We start from the raw sequence: 21,774 nt of genomic DNA on the forward strand, positions 1-21,774 counted from the left end.
GCAGGTAACAAAGCAGAAATGCAGAGCATTATCTGGGGCTATTCCTGCCCAACTATGGAGGGTTTGGAGGCAGAGTTGAATGGACCAGCCATTCAGACTGCTGGAGTTATCAAACAAAAGCATATCCCCAATGACAAAAGCAGTTTTGTAGTTACATAAAAATGGTTTACTCCTGCTGTCCAATAATGTAACAGGAAAGATTATGCTTCCAACAACCTACATATACCATGATGTAGTCAATGTGCCCCTGTCCAAACCTTCTCAGTCTTTTTAGGGTAGATCTACACTGACCTGAAAATCCAAGCCTTGACGATGTGGTATATGCTGAATTGGCCCAGGTATGGTTCACACAGGGACTCTGCTGCGGAGGACAGTAGGGAGTCCCAACTAGTCAGTGGCACCAAACATGGTTTGGCACCAGTGGATGGGCACCCTCCCATCTTCCGTGTCGCAGCAGTCTTTGGCTGCAGCACAATTCCTACCTGTCCATTGTTACCTGCAGTGGGGCAAGAAGGGGAAGGGGAGAGCATCCCATTACCCTGGTCAATGTCACTGTAGGCAATGGCAGAGAGCAAGAGGGAACTGGGACTGCCATCCCATGTCCCTGGCCTAGAATTTGGATTATCCCCTGACTTCAGTTAACACAGGGCAAGGCTACCTTACCTAGCATTGCCCTCCATCAGCTCTGAGTGGCCAGAACAAAACTGGCTCAGCCCCGCACCAACCTAAGTGGACAGTGCAGCTATGCTGACAGAGTGCTGTTGACACTGAACCTCACAATTTTGACCTTGTTGGGTACAACTGATGAGAGTTGAAGCCATCTGAAGGGACACATGCTCCTTAAACCCTACTACCCAGTAGCAAGTCAACAACACCAAAAAAAAAACCCCATTGAAAGACTGGCAAAGGATAAGAATATTCCCTCTCTCTCTCAAAAAATGAAGTGATACACTTCACCATGTGTCAGGACTGTCTTTGGCACCTGCCTTACTCAAAATGCTCAGAGAATCACGTATAAGGGAGATAAAGAATCTGTAGTGTTTCAGATGTTGTTGGGCTGCAACTATCACCCATTTCAACAAGCATGGGCAATGGTCAGAGAATATAAAAACCCTCTGGGTAATCCTCTGCATTCCAGGAGCACTACCTGCAGAGGCGTGGGCTTGCCACCCCAACTAAAAATGTAATTTGCAACCCAATGAAATGATGACAGATTCAATTACAAATGGAATCGAGGTCCTTAAGCTGAAATGTTTTTTGCATGTTGTTTGGAAAAATTTGGGAGGGGGGTGGTTGGCATCAGTGAGGAATTACTTTCCAAAGCATATAGCAAATGCAGAAAGAATTTTTGATCAGGGCTGCTATAGGTGAAGATAATATTATTTATTTTATTCCATCACACCAATATGTATTTTAAAAAGTAACAATTTTAGATGCAAATATGGCATTTTGCTTCATATGTAGCTTCACCTTCCCTGCAAACTGCCATTGGGTCATTCATATTGCTTCTTTGGATTTGGTCAGGAGAGGGCACTGTATTTCAGTCTGAGACTAGCATAATTTTTATCGCTCCTACTCTTGCAAAATGGTTTAGTCTTTTGAGAAGTCTGACATCAGAAGTTCATTGTGCATTTAGAAGGTGGGTTGTTCTGAAGCAGAATAATAATGATATACAAGTTGGGTATAATATTTGTAGCCTGCTTTTTCTCTGTCAAAGGAGAATAAAATAGATGTTATATTTCAATGGATGCTATATTTTAAAAATAATGAACGTAAACTTCTTCATGAAACCCTATTTAACTGCTTCATTTTGGCACGGAGCTGACTTCCCTAAGGATACAGCAGCAGAGCACAATCTCTGGAAGGGTCTACCAGTCTAGTAAGGCTTCTTATATAGCCCTGAAAACAGATTGCATGTCTGCCACCTAAGAAGAAGACAAGCAAAGAACAGAAGCACCGTCATAACTAAAGGTTTGTCTACCAGGCATGAACTGGAATGTCATCCTAGTATACGTGCCATACTAAGCATTCACTGTATCACTGTATGCAAGGAAGGCGCTCTTCTAAGGTTTTGCAAGAAGCATACCTTTCCTGTCTCAAAAAAACCTTCCTTGCAAGTATTTGCAAAACAGAAGAGCAATCCAGGAAGATCGTGGGGAAAGCTGAGTGCAGCACATGCACAGCTGAGGGAAGGGAAGCCAGCCGGGTTCAGGACGCAAGCCAAGCGGGAATGTTGGGGGGGGGGGGCTTTCCAAACACTTTTATCGCTATGATAACTGCCTAAATTTCAATGGGGACTATGGTGAGAACTGGTATTTGGGTCTGTCTTTCAACTGAATATGGTAAATGTTTTCTCCTATACTTTGTTTATTTTTAATTCCAAAACATAACAAACTTTCTGGATAACCCTCGTATTAACTGGACAATGGAATTTAGGAACACAATGGCAATATGAGATAGTTACGACCTTCATGGGTGGAGGGAATCCACACATCATAGATACAATTGGTTTTCACTCCCACAAAACCAATTCTCTATTTGAATGTCTGTAGCCATGAAGAAATATATTTTGTTGGAAGTGTGAGAGGCAGGAGGAATGTAGGCTGGAGTTATGTCAATACCTCATATCCTTGACCAGAGTGAAGGTTTTGTGGTGGGAGACAAAGTGAAGGTGTTACCACACTCTCCTCAGTCCTCTTCAGCATTTAGTTGTTCCTCCTCAACTCTAAAAAACATGTCTGTACAGAGCAACTATAATCACTTAGAAAGGAAGAACAGAGATGTTCAGGGACAGTACGAAATCAAACAATAGGACAATTTTATGGTGATACTGAAATGCATTTAATTATATAGAGGGATCTTTTGCTAATAATTTTAATTCTATTTAATTTGCCTCTTTAACAATACTTTTGCAGCATAAATTGTTTAGTCATAATCGTTCCATGGCTGACATATTTTGCCCATGTTTGATTCCATAGATTCCACTACTGACCTATAAGTGAACTTGGGTTTCCAATATGTGAAGTTTATCCATTTTAGTCAGATAGGCCCAGGCCATTCCAATCTTGCCAAAGTCAGAAAAATGTAGTTTAGCATGAATACAACTTCTGCAGATTTCAGCAATAACTGTTATAAATGGTCACAGCAGATATTGAAGAAGTATTATCCTTTTAGGCATCAAGATTGTTTTCATTAAAGTCCACACATATAGTGGTGGTGATGTTATTATTATTATTATTATTATTATTATTATTATTATTATTATTATTTTAAAAAGTATACAATGTGTTTTAATAACATAGGAAGCTACTTTACATTGAATCAGCCAATTGTTTCATCTCACTCAAAGTGAACTACATTTATGATCAACTAGTGTCCATATTTTCTGGAAGGGATCTTTCTTGGCCCTACCTGATGATGCAAGGGATTGAACTGGTGGAACTTTGTGTTTAAACTTATGCCATATGACAGGACTGCATCTCTCATCCTACCAAAAAGAATTCACAATTCCGCAACTTGTATCAGTTGTGAAGACATTTGTGGAGACAGTGATGTTTTCTGATGCTCCATGCAAACATTGCAGGTCCTCTCCTCCTCCAAAGTATTGTTGCTGAAATGTACATAAACATGCATATTTGTGATTTAATGTGTGTAAAAGTGACCCCTAAGGTCTTTGCTCCCCCTTAACAAGACAACGCACAGTTGTGCTGGAAGCAGGATGATGTTTTTCAGCATTTGTGGTAGTCTTACGTACAATTGTCTAATGCAATTGTCCCACTCTCTTTTATTTTTGGGTGTACAAATCGAGGAAATTTGTATGATAGAAACCTGGCAGGGAGGGGCACAGCAGAAGTTTATGGAAATTAAGTATGTTTATTTGAAATTATGCAGTGGAGCAAGGACTGTAGCTGCCTCAGCCGCATCATTTTATGTGCTTAAAATCTCTCCCTCCATTCCTCTCTTTTAAATAAGGTAATAATGTTATGAAGACATAAACACTGTTTAGTGTAAGAATTTGAGATGGGCCTCCCAGATGGTTTTTCCTTCAGAGTGGTTCAGATAGAAAGAGTGTGTTTGTGATTATTTAAACATGAAAAAGAAGCTTATGAGGATAACTTTAGATTCTGCCCAACAGGAACTAAAAAGAGCAGAATGTGATTGCAAATTGCACCAGTTCCCATTGTGCTTTAAGAAGGTTCTGGGCGATAGCTAACACAGTTCATTTAGAGACTAATTCATTATATTCATTCTCTGCTTTGGAACTCTGGCTAAGTATAAGTTTTGAATTGAGAAATCCTTTGCTAAATTAAGATTAAGGGTTCTAAGATCTGAGGAATCTTGAAGTTTAACCTCTTTGAAGCATCACTTTCAACATCATTATACTGAGTGAGGGAGGAGGAGAAGGAAGAGCTTTGAAGCTTCTCCATTTGACTCCTCATGTTTAGAAATAACACATATGGACAGCGCTCCAATAGGATTAATGTATTCTTTAATCTGACAATCTCATGTGTATTTGAATTCATACCTTTGCAAATCAGATGGTTAAGAGAGTAAGGATCAATGTCCCATCAGAGAAGGACTACAGATGGAAATTTTTAATGTAAACAAATGATTTGGTTTATTGATACAAAATGCTCACTCAGAAAATAAGAGAAGAAACTGAAACTGAAAATCAATAGCCAAAAATATGGCATAAAGCCAGCAACAGAACAGTGTTGGAAAAGCAATAAAATCAAATAGGAGATCTAGATCTACAGGGTATTGCAAAGGTCTCCATATAGAGAGAAAATTAACAAAAAGATTATATTTTATATTATATTTTAATATATATGTGTGTGTATGTTGAAAAAGGCTGCCAACATGTAGAGAATATTCTGCTACATAGCTGTATCCCACTCTCTGGACTATATGGCAGCATAACTCTCTCCTGGGAACCTTCTCAGCAAATTATAAATCACAGGATTCCATAAAATACAGCTGTGGTAGTTAAGATACAGTAGTTTCAAGCAGCAACACCAATATATGTAGATACACCAGGCATGGGCAAACTTCAGCCCTCCAACTGTCTTGGACTTCAATCCCATCTCCTTCCTGGCACATCATTTGTGCATTCTAGGAAGCTCCAGAGAGGCCTAATAGTGGCTCGGTAAGGTTTTCTTTATTTTTAAGGCTTTTAACTGTGGTACAGTAGGATAATGCTTTAGGACCCAGAAGCAAAAGAGGGGAATGAAGAAAATCTCATAAGAACTACATAGCATCTGACACACTGACTCTTATCTGAAGATATAATACATTCTTAATAAATTTCATTTACTTGTGTGCATTGTTAGTCAAAGGTCTGAAGTAACATCAGTGTTGTCCACTCATTTAAAGGAACTTAAATTCATACATTAATGGGAATAATTATAATTTTATTATAATTGGGGGGGGGGGTTACCCCTAAGAGAGATTATTGGGTCTTGGACCAAACCTAAACAGATTTGTTTGGGGGATGGTTGAGACATGGAAATTGCTATTTCCAAAATGAACCTCAATATTTCTCATGGCTGCTCCTCTGAAAAGATGCAAAGAAACTGGGCAAAAAAAGATATGAGACAACGTGGGTTATAAGCACACCCAATTTGTGTGCAACACTTAAATGAGAATTCAAAATACCTTCATGAATAAAGTGGAGAAATGCACCAGATGTAGCCATTTTTGTAATGAACATTGAAAGCAATACCAGGTCAAGGTACTGTGCTTAAAACCATCATAGCTTCAAAGAAATTTCTAAATGGGGGCAGAGCCACTTCCTCATACTGCATCATTTCCATTTTTCTAGAAAATGGAAGTGAAAAAAATCTATAAGCCTCTTTTGTTGAATGGCAAGTTCTGTTGCTCTCTGATAAGCATGACTGTGCCAAAAGCTTAGTTTCTAATGAGAGTTCAAAGCTAAAAAGTTAAGTCAGATCCATGGGGAGGGGCAAGAGCTCAGACCATTTTCACTATTTTTTTCCAGTGTATTAACTTAGTCAACAAAACTGCCTTAAGAGATGCCCTGTTAGGCATTAACATTGTCTTCTGCAGCTGTTTATTTTGTGTTTTCATTTTTCAAAGTCTGGGACTTGAGTAAAGCTCAATTCAACAATGGAAAAAGCACAACTGATTGGTAGAAAAGAAATAATAAAAGTCTATACCATTGTTTGGCTCTCTGTGCTGATCATGGACCGTAATAAAGTCATCGTGTTGTTGTTGTTGTTTGGCTGTCCACCTACATCCATCCTATGCTTGTTGGTAAGATCCATTTTGCCTTTAGGGAAAAGTGATTATAGAAGATCTATGTGAACAAGAATTCAGGAAACTTTTTAATAACATTTGGGCAAATGTGATTTCATTTTGTTTGATATGCTGTTGTATACATTTGCCAGGTTGACTTTTGCAGATTTGATTAAAATATTCTCCCTAAGAATTTCTACATCCTTCAGTGTGACTCTATGGTCAACCTGGAGTCATGCTGCAGGATCTAGATCAGTGGTTCTCAATGTGTGGGTCCCCAGATGTTTTGACCTTCAAGTCCCAGAAATCCTAACAGCTGGTAAAATGACTGGGATTTCTGGGAATTGTAGGCCAAAACACCTGGGGACCCACAGGTTGAGAACCACTGATCTAGAGCTTCGTAGAGAAGTGTTCTCTCAGATTTTTTTAAAAAACCACACATTTCTTAATTTCTAGTTTTCCCATTTTCATGGGGATCCTGCACCACTAACCACAGTGAAAGTGAAGAGGTGTCTGTAGTTTGGTTTAAAAAAACAACAAAAAAAAAACAAAACAAAACAAAACCTTGCTTGTATTGGCAAGACTGTTGCTTCTAAATGTTTATGAATCAGTTACTTGAAATGCAATTCCAATGTAGTGGATACTTCCTATTGCCTCTTGTACACACAGCAGAGAGTGATGTGTTGCATTACACTCCTTAAAATAACTTGACATGACTGACAATATTTGAAGTAAACCAAGTAAATGCTACTTCCTGGCCATTTTTCAGATTTTGCACAGATTAATCTCAATCTGACTAGTCTTTGGAAACAGCACAATTTTTAAAGACCTTCTCACAGTGAGAAGAAAAAAAGCTTGCTTTTTCAAGAAGAAAATCAATGAAAGACTGGAGCTGTGGCCCCCCGATTGTGGAACTCACTGCCCGGTGAGATTAGGCAAGCCCCCACACTAGCAGCCTTTAAGAAAGACCTGAAAACATGGCTCTTCCGTTGTGCCTTTGGAGAGTAATCACTACATACATCCCTTTTGCTGCTCTCCTTCAATATTTGTCCTCCAGATCGCACTGCCACTTTATGATCCTGTCCTCTGTGGTTTTTACTCCTACTTCCTTTCTCACCTCGAGTTTTAATCTAGTGTTCATGTGGCCCGCCCTTGGTTTTATTGTTCTTTGATCTTGTTTAATGTAGTGTATATTTTCTTTTATTGTGTTGTTTAATGTGCTATGATTTGTTCTATTATATTTTGTTATATTGTATTGTTCTGGGCATGGCCCCATGTAAGCCGCCCCGAGTCCCCATTGGGGAGATGGTGGCAGGGTATAAATAAAGATTATTATTATTATTATCATCATCATCATCATCATCATCATCATCATCATCATCATCATTATCATCATTGAGCAACACATCTCAAATGAATGAAATTGAAACAACAAACATATTGTGAAGCCTGATCATTCCCAGTGTCTTGTGAGTAATGGTTGAGGATCCCCCAATACCGCACTCCTCAATTTCACTATTAAGAAAGAACATTTTGTTGAGGCTTGATTTTAAGAATTAACTTTAAGGATTCATGAGATTAAAGGATTATATGAGATCAATGAAAACTACATAGTGTGTTCCCAAGTAATTGTGGATTGTTTTGAAAACTTGAAAGGACTGCTAATAATATTGAAATACCGAGGTCTCAGAGCAATAATTATGGATTTTTGAAGTAGAAAGATAAAAGTAAATACATTCCCTTCTGACAAGCCTTTTTACTGAAACATTTGCCATTCCCAAATGAGCCATTTTCCTGGATGAGGATGTTAGAGATACTCAGGAAAGAGTTATTGACTGTGATTTTTATGAAGAGTCTTTTGGGGTTGAAAGGTTGGCTTTGCAAGCCATGAAAAGGAGAGGAGAGAGTTCATTGATGGGAAGAGAAAAGGTGGCAAAATACCACCCACAAAAGTATGTAAACATACATTGCAATATGTAAACTATAGAGAACTTTCTCCATCTCTTTTTCTCCCATCAGTCCTCTCTCTGCTCTTCCCTAGAATGGGAAGAAATAAATATTTAATTGATAACTTTTAATATCACACTTATTACTACTTAAATTACTAGTAGCAACAGACAGACAATACACAGTACTGTGTGTGCGCGCGTGTGTTTGTGTATTCCATAAAAGACAAAAGACAAAGGCAATACACAATACAGTGTTCCTATTCCCACTCTTCTTAGAATGCTTTAATTTATAAACAATATTCTTCCTCTCTGAACCGCATCTTTTATATTTACTGTCTTCCCTTATAATAAAGATTTTCTTCTCTATGTATCAAAACCAATGACAACAATGTCTCTCATTCCCTCTTTACACTATATGTAAAAGGTTGCCAGATTTTTAGATACATTGTATAGTTTATTTTTTAATGTTTGTCCATTAATCTAATTTTGATAAATCCATTAATTTTTCCATAATTTCTTCAATATTTGGAGGCTCAATATTTCTCTGGTATTACTCATATACCAAACTTGCAACTCTTACCATATAACATATTAACATTCTATATTTTCTTTCAAATCTACTGGAGAATGGAACTAACTTAGATAAGCCCTCTTAATAACTTTGAAATTCCTATAATAAAAAAGCATATTTCCTTTGTTCCTCTAAGCCATTGGTGAATTTGCTCCTTAATCAAGTTCTTTAAAACCGGAGCCCCCGGTGGTGCAATGGATTAAACCCTCAGGATGGAAACGTCAGGAGAGAATACTTCTGGAACATGGCCACACAGCCCGAAAGACATGCAACAACCCTGTGATTAAACCCTTGTGCTGGCAGGACTGCTGATTTGAAGGTTGGGTTGCTGACTTGAAGGTTGCCAGTTTGAATCCAGGGAGAATGGGTGAGCTCCCTCTGTCAGCTCCAGCTCCCCATGCGGGGACATGAGAGAAGCCTCCCACAGGGATGGTAAAACATCGAACATCCAGGCGTCCACTAGGCAACGTCCTTGCAAATGGCCAATTTTCTCACACCAGAAGCAACTTCCAGTTTCTCAAGTCGCTCCTGACATGAAAAAAACCCATCCTGCCCTTTCAAAAGCAAGGCTTCAATAGGGGAAGGTTTGGAGAAAAGTCTGTAAACTGTGGATAACTGTTCAGAGAAAGGGAGGAGTGGCGTATGAAAACAAAAGTAATTTGGAGAAAATATATCATGCCCAAGAAAACTGTATATTTTATTTTTTTCTTAGCATTTCTCACCTGCATTTATACAGCTGTATGGAAAGTATATTAAAATAACATTCCGTATAATAATGTGAATCACAGCCCTTAATTATTTTGCTTCATACTTGCTCTTCTAATCCAGAAAGCCTGTAATACACTTATCTCCAAAATCCTTGATTTCTCAGATTCATTGTTCACATAAATCAAGCTGAACAGTCAGTGCAGAGGAGCTAATTTTAGCTATAACTCAAGGCTAGAAAAGAGGGCTTTATTTCATCCCATGCATGTTTGGAAATGCAAACTAATTAAGCTTTGGGATAATCTTCATATTTGTGGTACAATTCTATAGCATCATTTCTTTTAGCAGCGGAATGGTGGTTGAGTGCTGACAGAGCCAAAGTCAAAATGAAGCAATAAGTTAAAGTAGTGTGGCGTGGTGATCCCAGATGTTTTCAGAGGTGCAAAATATTTTTAAAAGCATAAAAAGAAAAACTAGCCCACTGAGGAGTCAGCATCTTCAGTGATGTCCAGGATCAACAGGATATTGAACATCAGTTTGAAAAGAATATCAGGAAACTGAGTTTGGGGAGAATTTGCCCTGGCTTGTCTACACTAATAACCCCGCTCCAGACTTGTTTCACACTTGCATTTTCCCAGTCCATAGTAACCTTACAGTGATCCCATTAATGCCACAGATGGCATAACAAGCCCCCCCCCGTCCAGCAAATGCAACTTGATGTAGGGGGGCAGTCCATCCTTCATATTATTTTCAGCCACAGGGTCATAACTGCCCCATTCCCCTTCCCCCTCTCCCACACACACATCACGCATGTGAATTTCCTGCTGAGTGGGGATATGCTAATGCTGATATACTGTACTAGTATGCAAGTGTCCACACACACATATTCCTTCTTAAACAAAGAAACCACAAAAAAATCACACCAGGAAAGAAATAGTTCCCAGTAATCTCCTGCTAACTTATTCTGCCCACTACTAACTCCTTCGCAATGAAATGCTGCCTCAAAGAGCTGATCAAATGTCCCCTGCCCCCAACCTGCTTTTTCTGGAAAACTGTAAGGTAAAAGGCAAGGATTTTAACTGGATTAAAGCCCAAAGAACCTTATTTATTTATTTACAATATTTATACCCCACCCTTCTCACCCTTATTGTGAGTGAACGGTCAAGAACATTGTGTGTCTAGATTGCAGTGGCTACAAGATGAGTGCAATTTTTTTTCACCATATAGCATTTCATAATATGGAGTCCATTCTATCATTGTTTTTGGCTAGCGTTCTGCATCACAGTTGTGGATGCATAATCTATCATTACTAATTTGTAACTGTTCCATGCACATTAATCCCATTGCAGCCTTGCTCACTGTTGGGAGGGAGCTGGAAAGGCTATTGTAGCCTGATCAGTACCTGAATAGATTTCCTTCACTTGATGCAACTACTAACTGTTAAATGAGTTGGGTCAAGATATGTACTTTTTTTTTTACACATTTGTAACTAAGTAAGCAATGTAGGATATTGATGTTGTTGATGATTATGATTTTTGGGTTGCTGTGAGTCTTTTGGGCTATATGACCATGTTCCAGAAGTTTTCTCTCCTGACATTTCATCCACATCTGTGGCAGGCATCTTCAGAGGTTGTGAGGTATTGTGAGGTATATATTCTCCAAATATATATCTCACAACCTCTGAGGATGCCTGCTACAGTTGTGGGCAAAATGTCAGGAGATAAAACTTCTGGAACATGGTCATACAGCCTGAAGGACTCACAGCAACCCAGTGATTCCGGCCATGAAAGCCTTTGACAATCAATGATGATTTTTATTTGTATACTCTTTCTTCAAATTTGAAATTCAAGTTGGCAGAGTGCAATCCTAGGACTCTGATCCCATTGCCTATAGAATCCTGGTATTTGTCATTTGTTTAGGTACCAGAAGAGATCTCTGTCTGAGGATTCCAAATACCACTACCAGTACTCCTAAGCTGCCAGTCCAGGGATTCAATAATATGTTGCCATGGAAATTGCAGGGGAGTCACAATGCTCTCATACTGTAACAACAACAACAACAACAACAACAACAACAACAACAACAACAATTCTGCTCATTTCTCACATACAAGTGTCTTTTTTTAAAAAAGGGTAATAAAGCAACCAGGGCCAAAAAAGTATACAAAATTATTATTACGCCTTTGGGGTACTTTTGGTTTGTTTGTCTCAGCCAATATTTGGGCCAAAAATATCTTATGCCATTGGGTTGCTGTGAGTTTTCCAGGCTGTATGGCTATATTCCAGAAGCATTATCTCCTGATGTTTCGCCCACTTCTATGGCAGACATCCTCAGAGGTGGTGTGGTCTGTTGGAAACTAGGTAAGTGAGGTTTATATATCTGTGGAAGGTCCAGGGTGGAAGAAAGAACTCTTGTCTGTTTGTGGCAAGTATGAATGTTGCTATTGACTACCTTAATTAGCATTGAATGGCCTTGCAGAGGGGAATCCTTTGTTAGGAGGTGTTAGCTGGCCCTGATTATATCCTGTCTGAAATTCCCCTGTTTTTTGAGTGTTGTTTTTTATTTGCTGTCCTGGTTTTAGAGTTATTTTTAATATTGGTAGCCAGAGTTTGTTCATTTCCATGGTTTCTTCCTTTCTGATTGTGCTGAAGTCACACAATAAAAGCTGAAGTCACACAATCTAGTGTGGCTTGTTCAGGGGAGGCTCCAGCTATACACAAACTATGCCGTTGCAGAAGGCGCAATCCTCTAGGGGGCACCAACTTGTGCCTGAGGAGGTGCCTTGGCGGGAAGAGCCGGCAGAGCCTGGAAGGGTGCAGCGCCCGCCTCCCTCCCTCCCTCCCTGGCTCCCCCACCCTCTTTGCATCTTGCCCCTTTAACTATGTCCCCGGGCATCTCTCTCTCTTTCCCGCCCTCCTACACCCACGTCATCACCCACAGTAGAAGCAGCAGCAGCAGCAACGGGCTCAGCCTTTTGTTTCCCGCCATCGGGCTTCTGCCTCCCTCCTGCTCCTCCGCCCACAGCATCCACAGCGCCCTCCTCCCAGGCACAGCCTCTTGCAGGATGGCGCACCAGGGGCCCAGCTGAGGGCACTGAGTGTTGAGCCGGAGGAGAAGGCAGGTGGGCGGGCAGGTGGGCTGGGGAGCAGCCTCCAGGGAGGGAGGGAGGGAGGGAGGGTGTGTGGCGGTTGGGTGTGGGTGACTCCTTCCCTCTCTCCCTTCCTTCCCGGGGTCCCTGGCAGGAGTCCCTTGGAACCTCTGGTGTGGAGCGAGTGGCCCGCCAGGGGGGAGGAGGTGGGGCTGGGATGAGGATCCCCATGCGCTCTCCCTCTTCTCCCTCCTCTCCCTTTCTGCCCTTCCTTCTTCCTCTTCCCCTCCCATCCACTCTTTCCTTCCTTTTTCTCTCCTTTCCTCCCTCCCTCCCATCCTTCTTTCCACCTTCCCTTCCTTCTTCTCTTTCCTTTCTTCTTTCCTTCCTTCCTCTTCTCCCTCCTTCCCATCCTTCTTTCCTCCCTCCCTCCCTCCCTTCTTTCCTTCCTTCCTGCCTTTTTCCTTTCCTCCCTCTCTCCCTTCTTTCTTTCTTTTCTTCCTTCTTCCTCTTTTTCCTTCCTTCCTTCCTTCCTTCCTTCCTTCCTTCCTTCCTTCCTTCCTTCCTTCTTCTCCTTCCTTTTCTTTCTTTCCTTCCTTCCTCTTCTCCTCCCTCCCTCTCATAATAGTAATAATGAATTTATTACCCCTTGTCCTTATCTGATGTGATAATGATAATAAATGTATTACCCACCTCTCCTTATGTAGTCAAATAATAATAATAATGATGATAATAATAATAATAATAATAATTGCATTGCTCACTTCTTATTTAGTTTAATAATAGTAATAATGAATTTATTACCCCTTATCCTTATCTAATGTGATGATAATCATAATAATAATAAATGTATTAACTGTCTTTCCTTATCTAGCCTAATATTAATTATAACAGCAACAACAATAATACATTTATTACCCATTTCTTCATAACTAGGAGGAGGAGGATGATACATTTATTGTGTTGCCGAAGGCTTTCATGGCCAGAATCACTGGGCTGCTGTGAGTTTTACGGGCTGTATGGCTATGTTTCAGAAGCATTCCCTCCTGGCATTTCACTTGCATCTATGGCAGGCATCCTCAGAGGTTGTGAGGTGTCTTGGAAACCAGGCAAGTGGGGTTTATATATATGTGGAGTGTTCAGGGTGGGAAAAAGAACTCTTGTCTGAGACACGTGTGAATGTTGCAATTGGCCACCTTGATTAGCATTAAATAGCCTTGCAGCATCAAAGCCTGGCTTCTTTCTGCCTGGGGAAATCCTTTGTTGGGAGGTGTTAGCTGGCCCTGATTGTTTCCTGTCTGGAATTCTTCTGTTTTCTGAGTGGTGTTCTTTATTTACTGTCCTTATTTTAGAGTTTTTAAAATACTGATGTTTCGCCCACATTTGTCCCCACTTCAAGTAAGTCACCCCAGCCTTGCCATCAGAGTTGTCAGAGGTTGAGAAGAAGGTCTGCTCATAATTCTCATGCTCAGCAGAGGGCAAGGACCATAGTTATCATGCTGAGCATATTCTCCAAAATACCAAAGCCTAATTAGTTACTGTAGCCCTATTTAAGCTTCTATCTGAGTAAGAAGGCTAAAACTACCATATTTACACCAATCTTAAACGACTATGCCAAAACTGAGGTGCACATTACATTTGTGTAATAAGGTAAAGACAAGTGGGTTACTGTGAGCTTTCTGGGCTGTATAGCCATGTTACAGAAGCATTCTCTCCTGACGTTTTGCCTGCATCTATGGCAGGCATCTTCAGAAGTTGGAAACTAGTCAAGTGGGGTTTATATAGCTGTGGAAGGTCTAGGGTGGGAGAAAGAAAGAACTCTTGTCATTTGGAGGCAGGTGTAAATGTTTCAATTGCCCATAGAATAGACTTTCAGCTTCAAAGCTTGGCTGTTTCCTGCCTGGGGGAATCCTTTGTTGGGATTATTTATTACTATTATTATTATTATTATTATTATTATTATTATTAGGCCTTGTTCCCGGGAAGGTTCCTCCGCCATGGCTCCCTACCTATCTATCTACCTTGCTCCACATTGTGTGTATGTGTGTGTGTGTGTGTGTGTGTGTATATATATATATATATATATATATATATATATATATATTAGCTTGGGGTCCCGGCGGTGCCCGGGTTATTAGTATTGGGCATTGAGTTGTTTTGGATATTATGAATGGGCCCATTGATGCAGATCTATGGCCGATGGGGTTTGCAGTAGTTTCTGGATGGGGTGAAGGTACTGGAAATCCCATCGTTTGTGGTCAATCCTCCAAAAAACCTCAGCAGTATATAAGAAGAGTCATGGGGGTGTGTGCCATCTTTGGTACAGATACATGACTGAGGGGGTTAGGAATAGTCTCTGGATGTGGGTGAAGGTACTTCAGATCCTATCATCCATGTTCCATTGTTCACCAAATTCTCCAGGGTTGAAAGTCATAGGGAGTTTGTGTTCCAGGCTTGGTCCTAGTCTGTCATTGGTGGGGGTTGTGTGGTCTGTAAAGCAGGTGATGGTACTGCAAATTCCTTCATACGCGGTCCATCCTTGTCCAAACTGCTCCAGATGCAGTCTTTGTAGTGCTCTATGCACTTGTTCACTACCACACACTGCTTAAAAGTAACTGCCAGCAGCGCAAAATCTATCACTGGCAAATCTTCAATCCTCAAAGTTTGGGTAAGTGAAATTTGAACAGTTTTTTCTGCCTATCTACTTCCAAGAGCTTACTTCAGTTCAAATTCTCCAAATGGTTTCATGCATAGAAATTAACAACTATCTAGAGAGTTCTCCTCAAATATCTGCATTTTTAGAGGGATAAAGATTAGATTTTTAAAAATTCAAATTGTCATGGAACCCAGTTACAGGGCTTTGGTAATTCAGCCCTGTAACTGGGAGTCATAACATAAACAATCCCAGGAGCACCTGGCAGAAGAAGATAGAATATGCCTGGGAACTTGGGGCCGAAAGTATAAACAATTATAATTGGTCTAGTGTGTGAAAATGGTAGTAATGTGATATTGGGGGTGGGACTTGATGATGATATTTACGTGTGGTGTTACGTAGCATTAAAAGTTATAAAAATAGTTGTATGTAAACATTGAGTCATTCCTGACTTTTCCAAAGTCATGTGTTCTTCAATAAAGATTGGATTTGAGAGCAGCCATCTCTGATCTGCGTTCAGACTGATCCTTTGAAGTGAGCAGGACAATTAAGTCAGGAATCCAGTTCTCACCCTCCTGCAAATTTGCAGTGAAGTGATAATGAGCAGGGAAGGAGATCAAAGCCATGACGGAGCAAAGGGGCCTCCGCTGGGAGCTCTGCCGTTGGCAGAAGAGACATTGCAAGCCATAGCTTCCTCTACGGGGTACCCCAAGCCGGACGGCGTGACCCAGAGGATTCCCAGAGGGGGAAGAGGTGTTCCGGCGGCGGCAGAAACCAGTTGGGGATCTGGAGGAAGCATGCCGGAGACCGTGGCCCTGCGGTTATCCATCCTGGAAACTCATTTATCCAGGCTGTCGGATACCGTGGGGAGAATAGTGCCAATATTGGAAGAGAATCTCCAAAAAGAGCACATCCGATATGGCGCCGAGAGAGAGCCAAGCAAAGGAGGCGATTGGAGCCAGAGGGGACAGCGAGCTTCAACGCAGAGTCCCGCGGCGGCAAGGGACGAGGGAGACGAGGAATATTGGCAGGAGCTGGAGTTCAGAGACAGAATGGCACGCGAAGTGGAGCGCCAGCGAGCTCTGGGAACTCTGAGGCCGCCATCTCCAACAGAGCTCCCAACCCCCCGGATGGGCGTCGGGGTGGAAAGACCACTGGGGCCAGGGATCGGGTCCAGTGGATTAGCAGACGAAGGCGGAGAGGAGCAGGAGATCCAGGAAGAGGAGGAGGATGTGCCGTACGACGGGGAAAGGCGAGATGCGGGGGCTACAGCGAGGCCAGTATGCGGATGGGGGGAAGGGCCGACAGCGGCGGCAGGATTTCGGGAGCCGCGCAGAATGACCACCGGAGTGGGGCGCGGCGTGATCCAAGGAAACCCGATGCAACCCTTCCCCATGCCTCCCAGACAGCATCAACGGGCCGCTGAATGGATGCCAAGAAGGGAAGATCTCAAGCTAGAATACGGAGGGGAATCAGCCGAACTGAACTTTTTTCTAATTAGCATCAGGGGATACATGGAAGACAATGCACACACATTCCCCTCCGAAGCAAGCAGGGTTCGGGCCATCGGCAACACACTAAAGAGAGGAGCGGCCAGCTGGTATGTGCAACTACATGCCAGACAGGACCCATGCCTGAGGTCAGTGCCCCGCTTCCTCGCCGCACTGGAAAACCGGTTCAGAGACCGGCTAGAGCAATTGAGGGCTCGAGACCAGCTGAAAGGAATAAAGCAGAGGGACAAAACGGTACCCGAGTACGCAGAGGAATTCCTCCACCTCGCGGAAAGGGTACCAGAGTGGTCTGAAGTGACCAAAGTGGAATTATTTAAAGAGGGACTACGCCCCGAGATTTTCAGCTGGGCAGCGCACAGAGATGACCCCGAAACGCTCCAGGGATGGATTCAACTAGCGGGGCGCGTTGAATCCACCCTGGCCCAAGTAAAGCGCTTCAGGAGCAGCGGCGGCCAGCAAAGACCGGTGGCGAGAGGTCGAGGAGAAACGAGGAAGCAGGAAAGACCTGGAGGGAGGCCGGGGATTCCCTCCAGAGGAGACGACAACAAACCTAAACCGGGATGCTTTGTATGTGGGAAGACGGGCCATCGAGCAGCAGAATGCTGGGCGCGGAAGGGGGAGCCGCCAAAACCCTCAAAGCCCAAGCCAGCAACCGGGAGGCGTGCGGAGGAGGAGGTGCAAGCCCCAGAATCTTCAGAAAAATTGGTGAGTCGGGACAAACGCATGATAGTAGTGCCAATCTGCCTCTCGGGGCTAGAGAATCGGGCCACCTGCAAGGCATTTGTGGATTGTGGTTGTTCCAGGAATATTATAACTCCAGAGTTAGCAGGAGCGTTGAAATGCCAGCAGATGGCGCTTGACTCCCCAATTGCGTTTTCGCAGCTAGATGGATCAGTTGCTACTGGGGAAGTATCTACAAAGGAAATACGGGAGGTCCCATGTAAAATAGGCAAATGGGAAGGAAGAATATCCTTTGTGATAGCCCCTATTGCCACATACCACGTAATATTAGGGATACCATGGCTCGAACAGGCAAATCCCGAAGTAGATTGGAGAGGAAAGAGCCTAGCATTTAAAGAACAGCAGACGCAATGGGAGATAAGCAAGATTGCAGAAGAGGAGGACGAGGGAGATGAAGAAGGTGAAATAGACCCACTGCTATTGCCACCTGAATACAGAGACTTTGTGGATGTGTTCAATCAGAAAGAGGCAAGTAAATTACCTCCCAAAAGGAATATAGAAGTAGAAATTGAAATAACCCCCGGAGCAAACTTACCAAAACCAAAAGTGTATCCCATGTCTGTGCAGGAGAAGGAGGAATTGAGGAAATACATTGATAAAAACCTGGCGCGGGGCTTCATTAAGCCATCCAATTCTCCTCTCGGGGCCCCAGTGTTATTCAGGAGAAAGAAAGACAACTCCCTAAGATTGTGCATTGATTATCGAAATTTAAATGCAATTACTAAGGACAATAAATACCCTATGCCCTTAGTAAAGGATTTAATTACCGTATTGAAAAAAGGGAGCATATTTACTAAACTCGATTTAATTGAAGCATATCATAAATTAAGGATCAAACCGGAGGATACTTGGAAAACTGCATTTTCCTGCGCATTCGGCCATTTTGAATATAAAATTTTACCTTTCGGATTAAAAAATGGAGGCGGGTGCTTTATGCAGCTTATAAATGAAATACTGCACCCATTGTTGTACAGAGGGGTATTCATATTTCTTGATGATATCTTGATTGTGACTGAAGATAAGGAAAAGCACGTGAAATTGGTCCGGGAAGTTTTGCAGAGACTAAGAGAAGCAAAGCTGTACGCAAAACTGTCCAAATGTGAATTTAATAAAACTCAAATTGACTTTCTGGGGTATCGGATATCTCCAGAAGGGTTAGCTATGGATCCAGCTAAAGTATCAGATGTAAAAGAATGGGGAGTGCCTCAAACAAGGAGGCAATTGCAATCGTTTCTGGGGTTTGCAAATTTTTATAGATCCTTCATAAAAGGCTTCGCGCAAATAACCGCACCCCTTACTGAACTTTTAAAAACAAAAGGGAAGGGAGAGACAGCAAAAGTAAAAGCTCCTGGCGCCAAACTAAGTTGGACGCCAGAATGCCAAAAGGCATTTGAAACCCTAAAAGAATGCTTCACAGAAGGACCCATTCTAAAACACCCCGATATCAGGAGCCCTTTCATAATCCATTGCGATGCCTCAGACTGTGCGTATGGGGCAGTACTATTGCAAAAGGATCAAAATGGGAACTTAAAACCCTGTGGATATTTGTCCCGGAAGTTCAGCGAAACTGAAAAATGTTGGCCGATATGGGAAAAAGAGGCACTAGCCATATTAAAAGCCTTAGAATGCTGGCGACACTTTCTCGAAGGAAGCGGAATCCCATTTGAAATTTGGTCTGACCATAAGAACCTCCAGTATTTAAAGTCCCCTCGAAAATTGTCCCCCAAACAGATTAGATGGGCACAATACTTCAGCAGGTTCGATTTCCAATTAAAGTTTTTTCAGGGGAAGCAGAATGTCTTGGCAGATGCTCTTTCACGCATGCCTCAACACGAAGGAATACCCACAGCAAAAGAGGGAACAATATTCTCTGACAAACAATGGGGCTTAGCTGTCAGAACAAGAGCACAAACCCAAAAGGAGAACACTGCTATGGTTGAACTCGACGGAAAAGATAATTGGGGAAACGAGCTGAAACAGTCTTATGAAGGAGACCAGTGGATCGCATCCAATGCAGAACAGGGGGAGCAGAAGGGGGGATTTTGGTTTGTGAACAAGAAACTGTATATCCCAGCAACATTAAGGATCAAGATTTTGCATCGTTTTCACAACAATCAGAGCGCTGGTTATACAGGAATTACAAAAACAACAAAAGCAATAGCAAAACATTGCTGGTGGCCAGGGATGAGGAAGGACATAAAAAATTATGTTGTTCAATGTGATGATTGTGCCAGAAATAAATCGAGAGGAGGGAAGCCAATGGGATTATTACAAACAGTAGCAGAACCTACCAGACCTTGGGAATGTGTAGCTATGGACTTTGTGGGGGAACTACCGGTTAGCAAAGGACATCGTTATATTTGGACAGTATTGGACCTGTTTTCTAAACAGGCCCACTTTATAGCACTGACGAAACTACCATCAGCCGAGAAACTAGCTGAATTGTACATAAACCACATTTACAAACTGCATGGATGTCCCAGTAGAGTGGTCAGTGACAGAGGAGTACAATTCACAGCAAAATTTTGGGAAAAATTCCTGGAAATGCTAGGAGCAGAAAGGAGCTTAAGTTCTGCTTTTCACCCCATGACAAATGGGGCGGTAGAACGTACTCAGCAGACACTTGGGCAGTTCCTTCGAATGTACTCTAACATGAGACAAAATGACTGGTCTCGGTGGTTGGCTTTTGCAGAACTAGCTTTTAATTCGACTATACATTCAGCAACAAATAAAACCCCCTTTGAAGTAGTTTACGGGCATGAAATACAGCCTCTGCCCCAGCTGCCAAGATGGACAGAGAATGAGGAAACAGAGGCAGGGAAATGGAAAGCGCAAATGATGGAATGCTGGAGTCAAGTGACTGCATCCTTAAAAGAAGCACATAAAAAGTATAAAGTATTCGCAGACAGAAAGAGGGTGGAAGGTGATAAATTGGAGAAAGGAGATTTAGTGTGGCTAAGTACCCAAAACATCAAACTGGGGCTACCTTCGAAAAAATTGGGCCCTAAATATATTGGACCATTTAGAATACAGGGTGTTATCAACGAGGTGACTTTCCAGTTGGCATTGCCAAAAAGTTTAGGGAAAATACACCCTGTATTCCATCGTAGCTTACTGAAAAAATATATGGGTACTTTGGACAAAATGGACACATAGAATTATTGTTTTGTTTCAGACTTGTGATGAAAGAAGAACCGAAGAGGAGGACGAAGAAAAGGAGGGCACCATGTCATGGAACCCAGTTACAGGGCTTTGGTAATTCAGCCCTGTAACTGGGAGTCATAACATAAACAATCCCAGGAGCACCTGGCAGAAGAAGATAGAATATGCCTGGGAACTTGGGGCCGAAAGTATAAACAATTATAATTGGTCTAGTGTGTGAAAATGGTAGTAATGTGATATTGGGGGTGGGACTTGATGATGATATTTACGTGTGGTGTTACGTAGCATTAAAAGTTATAAAAATAGTTGTATGTAAACATTGAGTCATTCCTGACTTTTCCAAAGTCATGTGTTCTTCAATAAAGATTGGATTTGAGAGCAGCCATCTCTGATCTGCGTTCAGACTGATCCTTTGAAGTGAGCAGGACATCAAATAATTGCAGAAGTGTAGTATTTTGTTGCTGAAAAATAGTAATGCGTCACATGATAAAAAGGAATACATGTTTTATATACCTAGTCTGGTAGCTTTTTGAGATGCCTGTCAGAACATCTGAGTCAATATTTGAAGGTAACTGGGGATGCATCTACACTGTAGAATGGATACAGTTTGATGCCAATTTAACTGCCATGGCTCTGCTATGACGTCATGGGGATTGTAGTTTTCCAAGGTCTTTAGTCTTCTCTGTCAGAATCCTGGTACCTCAACAAACTACAACTCATAGGATTCCATAGCATTGAGCCATGGCAGTTAGACGACCTCTTCACACGGGGTATTTTTGCCACGTTTTGCTGCTTTGTTGCACAGCAAGGATGGGGCCTGCTGTGTGCCATCAAACAATGCATGGCAGGCCCCGCCCACATTCCTCCCAAAATGGAGGGGAAGCACTAAAGGCTGCTTCCTCCACCACTGTGGAGAGGAAAGTTAGTTTGGGTAGCTCTGATGAAGCTACCCGCACTTTGATCTCCTTTCCCCCATATGATGGGTGATGGGGTAAGGAGGAAGGATACTCGGGGCAGCACAAGTTGCCCCATGTACCTTCCTTTTCACTGGCAATTGCCAGCATAACGGCATGACCTGAAATGCCTGTGAAGAGGTCGAAAGTGGCATCAAACTATATCCATTCTACAGTGTAGATGAA

At 42.1% G+C, this 21,774-nt stretch overlaps 1 long non-coding RNA gene across 1 annotated transcript in view; it reads left to right on the forward strand.

Annotated features, from left to right (window-relative positions):
* The first annotated feature begins 1,239 nt into the window (after positions 1-1,239).
* LOC103279589 (uncharacterized) overlaps positions 1,240-21,774 on the forward strand; it is a 111,746-nt gene continuing 91,211 nt past the window's right edge. The window contains exon 1 of the long non-coding RNA XR_010002739.1: positions 1,240-1,971. This is a non-coding gene — a long non-coding RNA (uncharacterized LOC103279589). The remainder of the gene's footprint in view (positions 1,972-21,774) is intronic.

The sequence above is a fragment of the Anolis carolinensis genome, chromosome 2 (genome assembly GCF_035594765.1).
Source record: "Anolis carolinensis isolate JA03-04 chromosome 2, rAnoCar3.1.pri, whole genome shotgun sequence".
NCBI classification, from domain to species: domain Eukaryota; kingdom Metazoa; phylum Chordata; class Lepidosauria; order Squamata; family Dactyloidae; genus Anolis; species Anolis carolinensis.